The sequence below is a fragment of the Bactrocera tryoni genome, unplaced genomic scaffold (genome assembly GCF_016617805.1).
Source record: "Bactrocera tryoni isolate S06 unplaced genomic scaffold, CSIRO_BtryS06_freeze2 scaffold_11, whole genome shotgun sequence".
Classification (NCBI taxonomy): Eukaryota; Metazoa; Arthropoda; class Insecta; order Diptera; family Tephritidae; genus Bactrocera; species Bactrocera tryoni.
In genome coordinates this window covers 9,075,311-9,083,595 of record NW_024395824.1, presented here as the reverse complement: position 1 = coordinate 9,083,595, position 8,285 = coordinate 9,075,311, and the positions used below count along the sequence as shown (strand labels likewise).

The 8,285-nt window shown below is 35.6% G+C and overlaps 1 long non-coding RNA gene across 1 annotated transcript; it reads left to right on the top strand.

Annotated features, from left to right (window-relative positions):
* Window positions 1-771: 771 nt before the first annotated feature.
* On the top strand, window positions 772-1,879 carry LOC120779656. The gene is made up of 3 exons (XR_005705697.1): window positions 772-970; window positions 1,032-1,253; window positions 1,341-1,879. It is a non-coding gene; the product is annotated as an uncharacterized LOC120779656 (long non-coding RNA).
* The last annotated feature ends 6,406 nt before the right edge of the window (window positions 1,880-8,285 follow it).

Here is an 8,285-nt window from a genome sequence, read left to right as displayed (position 1 = left end):
AGGTATCCGGTTATAAGGACTGTCCTGACTGTTTCACTTTATTACCGTTATTATCAAAATTTTATGGACCCCGTAACTTTTATAATTATATGTGCGCATAATGCTATTCTGATAATACTAATGTGTTTTCAATTTAAATATGTTTAAAGTGTTGCTGACATAGTCAGCTGAGACATCTGCGTTATTAATGCATACATATAACAGTATTTTAAATACGAAATTAGAAGCTACAATAAATGTACAATGTAAATTAAAATATTTGGCAGCTTTGTACACATTTGCAAAGGTGGTTGTGAGGGGCACTAACTGTGCATTGTTACTGGCATTAAAGATTTTCAAATTGTTCACGGATATTGTATTTGAGTTTGTACAACCAAGTATATACTATATGTACTTGCATTTGTATCTTGCCAACACGTATGATTGAGTTTGCTGCGTGGCAGTTGTTTTCGGCGCAGTCACTGAAGCCGAAGCTTCAGTCATTTCGCTTCGTTTGATGCGGCTTTTATTTTAGCATCAGGTTTGGCCACAAGATGATTCTGGCAGCGCGTTACTGTCGTCTGTTGGATGACTCCGGGCTCAAAAGCGTTCACAAATAGTAAACAAGAGCACATTTCTTAATACATACATCCATATATACACTTTGTTTCATTGCTATAAAGATATTACATTTCTGTGAAAAAGCTCTATGGTAACTCTAACAATTCTATAAAAACAATTTTTTTCTAACGGTACTTTTCCTACTATTGTAGGTAGTAAGCGGAATGCACTGAAAACGGTGTTTCATAGCTATAAAGACTCTTATACTGATCAGTGCCATTTAGAGTTATAAAATAATTTTATTAAATTGTGTTAGCTAATCTGAGAATGCCGCGCAAAAGCGTACGTAACGATTAAGAGAAAGGCTTTGAATGGTGAGGGTTTGACCAATCGAGTTATTGCTCTGAATTTGGGAAGGTCGGTAATAGTGGTAATTACCTGAATAACAAAGAAAATTATGGTCAAAGAAAATACTTATTAACACTCGACAGGTTGGAGAAATTTGTGGACAATTATCAAATAAAACGACGCCAATGCGGAAAGTGAAAAAAGACAACCAAATTTCTGCATCTGTATCAACAATTTGGTGTGCGGTGAAACGAACTTTTAACATTGTACGTGAGCAAATGCAGAAAGCACCTCTTTTGAAACCACACCACAAAGTCTATCGTCTCAGTTTTGTCTGAAATCACATGAATAAAGAATGGCATCAGGTAAGATTAAGAAAAATAAAATTTTTAATAATACGATTGCGGCAAAGTAAACAATGTGCTTACAAAAAACTTTACTATTGATCCTAGGTGATTTTTTCGATGAGTAAAAGTTCAATCTTGGTGGTCCAAAGGGCTTTTTGGGATACTAGAGAGATTTATGAAAAGAGCCGCAATATTTTTCAAAGCGCAGTTTCGGCGGAGGCACATTTATGGTAATAGGCGCATTCTAAAATTCTGGGACAGTACCATTGGCATTCCCTTCTTACCGAATGAATAGTTCCGAGTACCAGGAAGTATTAGAAGCAAATCTGTTACCCTATATATAGTACACAGAGATCCGCAAAAATATTTCTCTTTTCAAAAAGACAACACAAAAATCCATACGAGCAGGTCAACGATAACGTGGCTTCAATGTAAAAATATCAATATTTTGGAATGGCCAGCTTGTTCTCCTGAAGAAAGTCCTATTGAGAACATCTTGGAATGGCTGGCAAGAGAGGTTTAAGAGGATTACCGTAAATTCAATACGATTTCGAAGCTGAAAACGGCTATTTTGAAAAATGGGCTTAATTGACCCCGGAAATGCTTTCTCATTACACCAACTCAATGCCAAATTGAATATTCGTACTTATTAATTATAATGGAAACACTATAAATTACTAGAAAAAATTGTTTCTTTCCTTTTTTGTGGTGGAAGGGTTGTCTATATAGCAACGAAACACCGTTTTCAGTGCATTCCGCTTACTACCTATTAAGAATTTTTTTTTATGGAATTGCTAGAGTTACCTTTAGTTTTAATTAGCTGTAGAATAATATTTTTCAATATTTCACAGAAATATAGTGTTTTTATAGTAATGAAACAAAGTGTATGCATGCCCATGCTTTTATGCACTTATGTATATAAGTACATATGTACATACATACTTACATGCTCTATAGAGTGCAACCACAATATATAGTTCGTGCGCTCCGACTTCGCCATCGCCATCGACATCGTCATCTTGTCGTGTATGGTCGTTCGTGTTTGTTGATTTGTTGGTTCTTCGGTTCGTTGGTTTGTTGGTGTATTTTTTCGCTTGAGAGCTCATTAACGTTTCGCTTCGCTAAGTGCGCTGTATCGCCTGGGAGACAGCAACGCGTCAGCCCAAGCAAACCGAATATCGTCAAGGGAAGTTGAGCAGAACCCAGTCATACAGCCAAAATTAAAATTCATTAAGCTGTGAAAAAGTCTCGAACTTATATTTTTTGCTAATGTTTTTCTTCACCCGTGTCTATGCGCGCGTATCATAGTTTCGTGTACAGGTGTTCGACTGTCTGTAGGCCAATGAAATAATGTATCTGATTATCTAAAAACGCTAAAATATCACCTTTGGAAATAAGTGAATTCTATACATACATACATGTGTATATACAAATATTATGAAAATTTCCAGTGAAAAAAGAACATAATGAAGAAAAACGTGACAAGTAGTTAAATTTAAAGTGCAAAGTAAAGTAAAAGTGTAATTTTTAAAATTCTCCTGGACACAATGAGAAATCAAATCAATCAGTTTATCTAAAAGCGAATTTTTGTGTAAAATGTCCCACCGTTACATATACATACATATATTTATATAATCTAAATTATATGCATATAGGATATTTGTTAAATTATTAACGTCCAAATAAAATATTTCCATCGAAATTCTCACAGAATAATTAGTTGCGCTCCAACAAATATGCTACGGGATTTCCCATATATTAATCTTAAACAGTAAGTGTATTTGTAATAATAAATACAAAATAATAAAATGTGTATACTTATTTTTTAAAATTGCCGCATTAAAATAACAGCAATTGAACTCGATTCTAAATCTTCGCGTATTCAATTAATGCTGAGAAAATTATAATATACTTACGTAACGTGTAAAAAGTTCGTAACGGGAATATGCAAAAATTATATGCATTCGCATTTGCGGAGTGCAAACTTAGCAAATAAAATAAAAGTAGAACACAATTTTTTGAAATTATATTTTATACTAATATATTAAATAATACATCAAAATAAAACGTTTTGAAAATATAATATAAATCATAAATACGTAAAAACATCAAAAATTAAAGCTACATTTATGTACATTTATTCCCCCTTCGCTACAAAAACTGTGTTAACAATTTCAACAATAATAAGCAAACTCATATCAACTGTATGGTTCTTAACGACATTGTCATTGTTATTCACAATCATACCCCACGAAATATAGATAAAAATAAAAACTTCCGATGATGATGCTAACTACAGAACACCTCATGCATGGCCATGCATCTTCGGTCAGCCAGAGCGCTCTTTTTGGCTGCTCAACGGCAGGACATAGTGGCATCAATCAGCTTGGTGGCGTCTATGTCAACGGGCGACCACTGCCAGATTCAACACGCCAGAAGATCGTCGAGTTAGCGCATTCAGGTGCGCGTCCCTGTGATATATCGCGCATACTGCAAGTGTCCAACGGATGCGTTAGCAAAATTCTAGGCAGGTAAGTGGGCCAACTAATAAACTGCCATTGACAATCAATGACATAGAATATTTTTGTGTAGATATCTAGGTTAAAACCCACAGATACAGATACTACATATGTATGTATGTTAACAAAAAACATTAATTAATTTATAAATAAAATTAGTCATCCATTTTGTTTATGAAGTTTTGGGTACTCACAAAATATATGTTATTATCTAATAAGTTAAGAAATAAATGACCATTAAAATGATTTGAATAATTGAAAAGAATTGGTTAATTTAATGCATAACTTCAATTTTTTCGTAACATAATGTAGTCAATTATGAGATTTAATATATGTATACATAGTTGTAGACACACATGTATGTACCTCATATTCAGACAAACATACATAAAAATGTATATAGCGTTTTGTGGAAATAGGGTTTATTCGCGTAAAACAAGACTTTTTTTATAACTTTTTTAATGAAACAGTTCAAATTTTTCTTTAAAAATCATTGCTGCCTTTAGTACGCCTTTTGAAGAAAATTCCGTTAAAATTTCATACTATCAAAAAAAAAATTATTTAAACGACACCGACAGTAACTTCTCGGCAGTGTTTCGTTAAAAAGTCGAATTACAGTCTCCCCCAGTGGCGTTGCGGTTTGCGCCCCGGGCGCAACGTCTTGGGCGCGGCAAAATGATCTTCGCTGTTTTTTAATATTCAGAAAAATACTTCAACAAATTCTTTTACAAAATTTATTATAAAAGATAAAGAAAAACAAAGAAAAATATTAATTTTTACTCGAATACTCTTCAGTCTTTGAATTTGTCTTATATCTTTTGGCTTATATCTTTCTTAAAAATAGTGATAGAACATAGTAATAGAAACAGTTGAAGCATAGGGCAAACTGTGAGAGCGACATATTGCGACGTTGGAGTGACAAAAAAAACAGTATCTTTATTTTTACTCTGTCGTCACGAGGTGTCACTCTCACAGTTACCCTATGCTTTGAATGTAACAAATACTTTTATTTCTCCAAATTTTCAAAAATGGTATTTAAAAACTCCACTTCGGACAAAAATTCCTGCAAATTGTGTCAAAAGTGTACAAGATATAGGGCGAAATGGGTTTTTTCTATGGCTTTTAGTAAGATGTCTTGTAAATTTACTATCAATTTCCTCAAAAACCGTATTGTGAGAATTTTGGAACTTCAGAATTTGCGTGGCTTCTAGTTACTATTTAGGAACTATACTACAACTATATACTTAATATCGAATATATTTTGTAAAAATTCACTTTTGTTCGAACCACCTCATGAAACTTGTAGGTAGGTAGATAAAGGGGGCGGCAGAACATCCTTGGCCCCGGGCGCCCGAAGTTGTAGCTACACCACTGAGTCCCCCTCATACATAACTCGGTGCTTGATCATCTAAAGTCGAAAAATCTAAACTATAATGTTAGGTAACATAAGATATGTATATTATCGTGATCTTAACAGAGTATTATGGTGAACAAAGTTTTAGCAGGGATAAAGTGACGCTATATTTATTCCAGTGTGGGAGCGTCTCAAAACTAGCGTTTTTATAACATAATTAATAATTTTACGGTATTTTTTAACATGAAGAAAAACTATTTAAATCCTTTTTTTGTGATTTTGTGTTAAATTGAAACAATTGATTTTCGAACATCCAACATTTAATAAAGTGAATTAAACGTATTAGCTCTCAATTAATAAAAGTTCTTATCCTTTTCAATTAAAAATTATTACAACTATTATCAAAAAAGATTTCATCTCATACATTTCTATTTCGCGTTTTCTATAATTTTCATTAAAACAATTTTTCTTAGTGATTTTTAACAGCGGCAACAAAACGTCAAACCCTCCTGAGCTCAACTCAACTGTCAAAATTCAGGAGGTGATTTACTTCCTGACTTGAAATGGGAGTTGGGCATCTCTTATTCTTAGGTTTTAGTTTGCTTTTGCCTGCTCAGTAGTATACGAAATTATCTACGACTTCAAAGTTATGACTGCAAACAGTAACGTGGGAGCCTAGTCGCGAGTGCGATGACAGTTTGTTTGATGACAGGAGATATTTCGTCTTGCCCTCATTCACTACCATACCCAATTTCTTTGCTTCCTTATCCATTCTGGAAAAGGCAAATCTAACGGCGCGATTGTTGAAGCCAATAACAACAATGTCATCGGCGTACGCCAGCAACTGAGCACTCTTATAGAAGATGGTATCCCCGTTATTTAGTTCTGAAGCTCGAATTATTTTCTCCAAAAGTAGAATAAAGAAGTCGAAAGGGAGTCGCCTTGTCTGAAACCTCGTTGGTATCGAACGGCTCGGAGAGGTCCTTTCCAATCTTGACCGGGATACCATTCAGACATCGCGATATAAAGGCAGCTCATTTTCGTGCTGTCAAATGCATTGGTCTTTTCCATGATTTGGCGCATGGTGGATATCTGGTCAGTTGTTGATTTTCCAGATCTAAAGCCACACTGATAAGGTCCAATCAATTTCTTGGCGGTGGGCCTTAATCTTTCACACAATACGCTCAATGGAACCTTATATGCGATGTTGAGAAGGCTAATCCCGCGGTAGTTTGCACAGATTGTGGGGCCTCCCTTTTTTTGGATTGGGCAGAGCGCACTTAAATTGCAATCGTTGGGTTTGCTTTCACCCGACCATATTCCACAGAGAAGCTGATGCATGCTCCTTATCAGTTCTTCGCCGCCGTTTTTGAATAGCTTGGTCGGCAATTCATTGGCCCCGCCGCTTTATAGTTCTTCAGACAGGTAATTGCTATTCGAACTTCTTCGTGGTTCACCATCTTCTGGTATTGTACGTTCACTGCCATTCAGCAGGCTTTAGAATATTTAAGTCGGTTACTTGATCACCTTTGGGGGTTCTACAAGAGTATGTTCCGGTCTTGAAACCTTCTGTAAGCCGCCACATTTTTTCGCAGAATTTTCGAGCAATACCCCCGTCGGCCAGCTTATCAAGCTCTTCATACTAACGCATTTCTCCCTCTCTCCTTTTTTGTCTGCAAATGCGTCTCGCTTCCCTCTTCAAGTGTCGCTGTTATTTTACCTTTTCCGAAAACCAATGGTTTCATTTGCAGCTGTACGTAAGAAGCTTGACGTCCCACAGTTCTCTTATGCCGAGTTTCAGGCGACAACAGGAGTGCAAGTCGAGTAAAAAATCTTCCGGCTGTCTGTTGTGGATGCAGCTTTTCGACGTCGAACCTTCCTTGTGTTTGTTGACGTGCGTTTTCTGCTTCAAAGAGGCGATTGCGTATCTTGCCTGCAATAAGCGAGTGGTCCGAGTCGATGTTAGGTCCTCAGAGCGTATGCACATCTAAAACACTGGAAACGTGTGTTCTGTCTATCACAACATGTCCGAGACTGTTGTTGTGTTTTCGTTGGGGCCGTTTTTTTACATGGCTTTATTATTATAAAATATATAAAGATTAATTGAGTAGTTCAGTCAGTAGGAAGTCATACCTTGCCAATTATTACCCTTGTTCTACCTTGGACAGGTAGTTTGTAACACCCAAAAGGAAACGTCGATCTTCCTTTTCTCCCTAAGAAGCTACTCATCTCATCAGACCATCATAGAACGGAATAAAGTGCTTATACGGAAAGTTTTTTCATTTGTAGAATTATTTTCATGAAATTTAACATGGACTATTGAGTAAGTACGCAATAGTGCAATTTTCGAGGAAAGATCGGAACACTCTAGCACAGCTGTCATATAAACTAAACCATCAGAATCAAGTGCTTGCAAAGAATGTTTTTTATTTGTGAATGGTACTCTACCTTCGGTACAATCGTAGTTAAGGTTTTTTTTGCTTTTGTTGTTGTAGCGATGTTTATATCAACACAAAAATTTATGTAGAATGTTCCAGAGGTGACGTCTGTAATTATATAACAGTCAAATGTCTTCACTTCTGTTTTGGTGAGAAAACTTCTTTTGTTCGGAACTTAACTGCTGTTGCCGTTTAAAATATACATACATATAAAAGGTGTTTAACTTCAAGAATAAATTTTTACTCCCTTTAATATCTCTGCAACCATTCAAACTATATTAAACAAACTCGCTGAGGAAAAGTCTTCTAGCACTTTATCAAAAAATGTAAAAATGGATGAATTTTAGTAATAAAGCTCCATATAACGGTTATGATGGTTAAGTGTTATAAGGCGCTAAACATATAATTTTGCATGGCCTCAGTTCGTGATACTTTGCAATTTTGTAGATTTCATTTACCACTGAATTCACGCCTAGATCACAATGCAGGTCAGCAGGCCTCACGTACCAAGGAGCATTACTTAAAGTTCTTAATACCAGAATCGAATCCAAACTTTGACAAAAACTTGAGACACGCAAAAGAAGGCTTCCGTACAAACGTGCTTTTTATACAATGTATTTTCAACGAAATTAACAATTCGGTGCATCTGATCAATTGTTAAATGGTGCTCACTAGGGTGGGTCGATTCCGGACTTTTTTCGATTCGGGATTTCTAATAGTGCGGAAAAGTTGCCTTAGT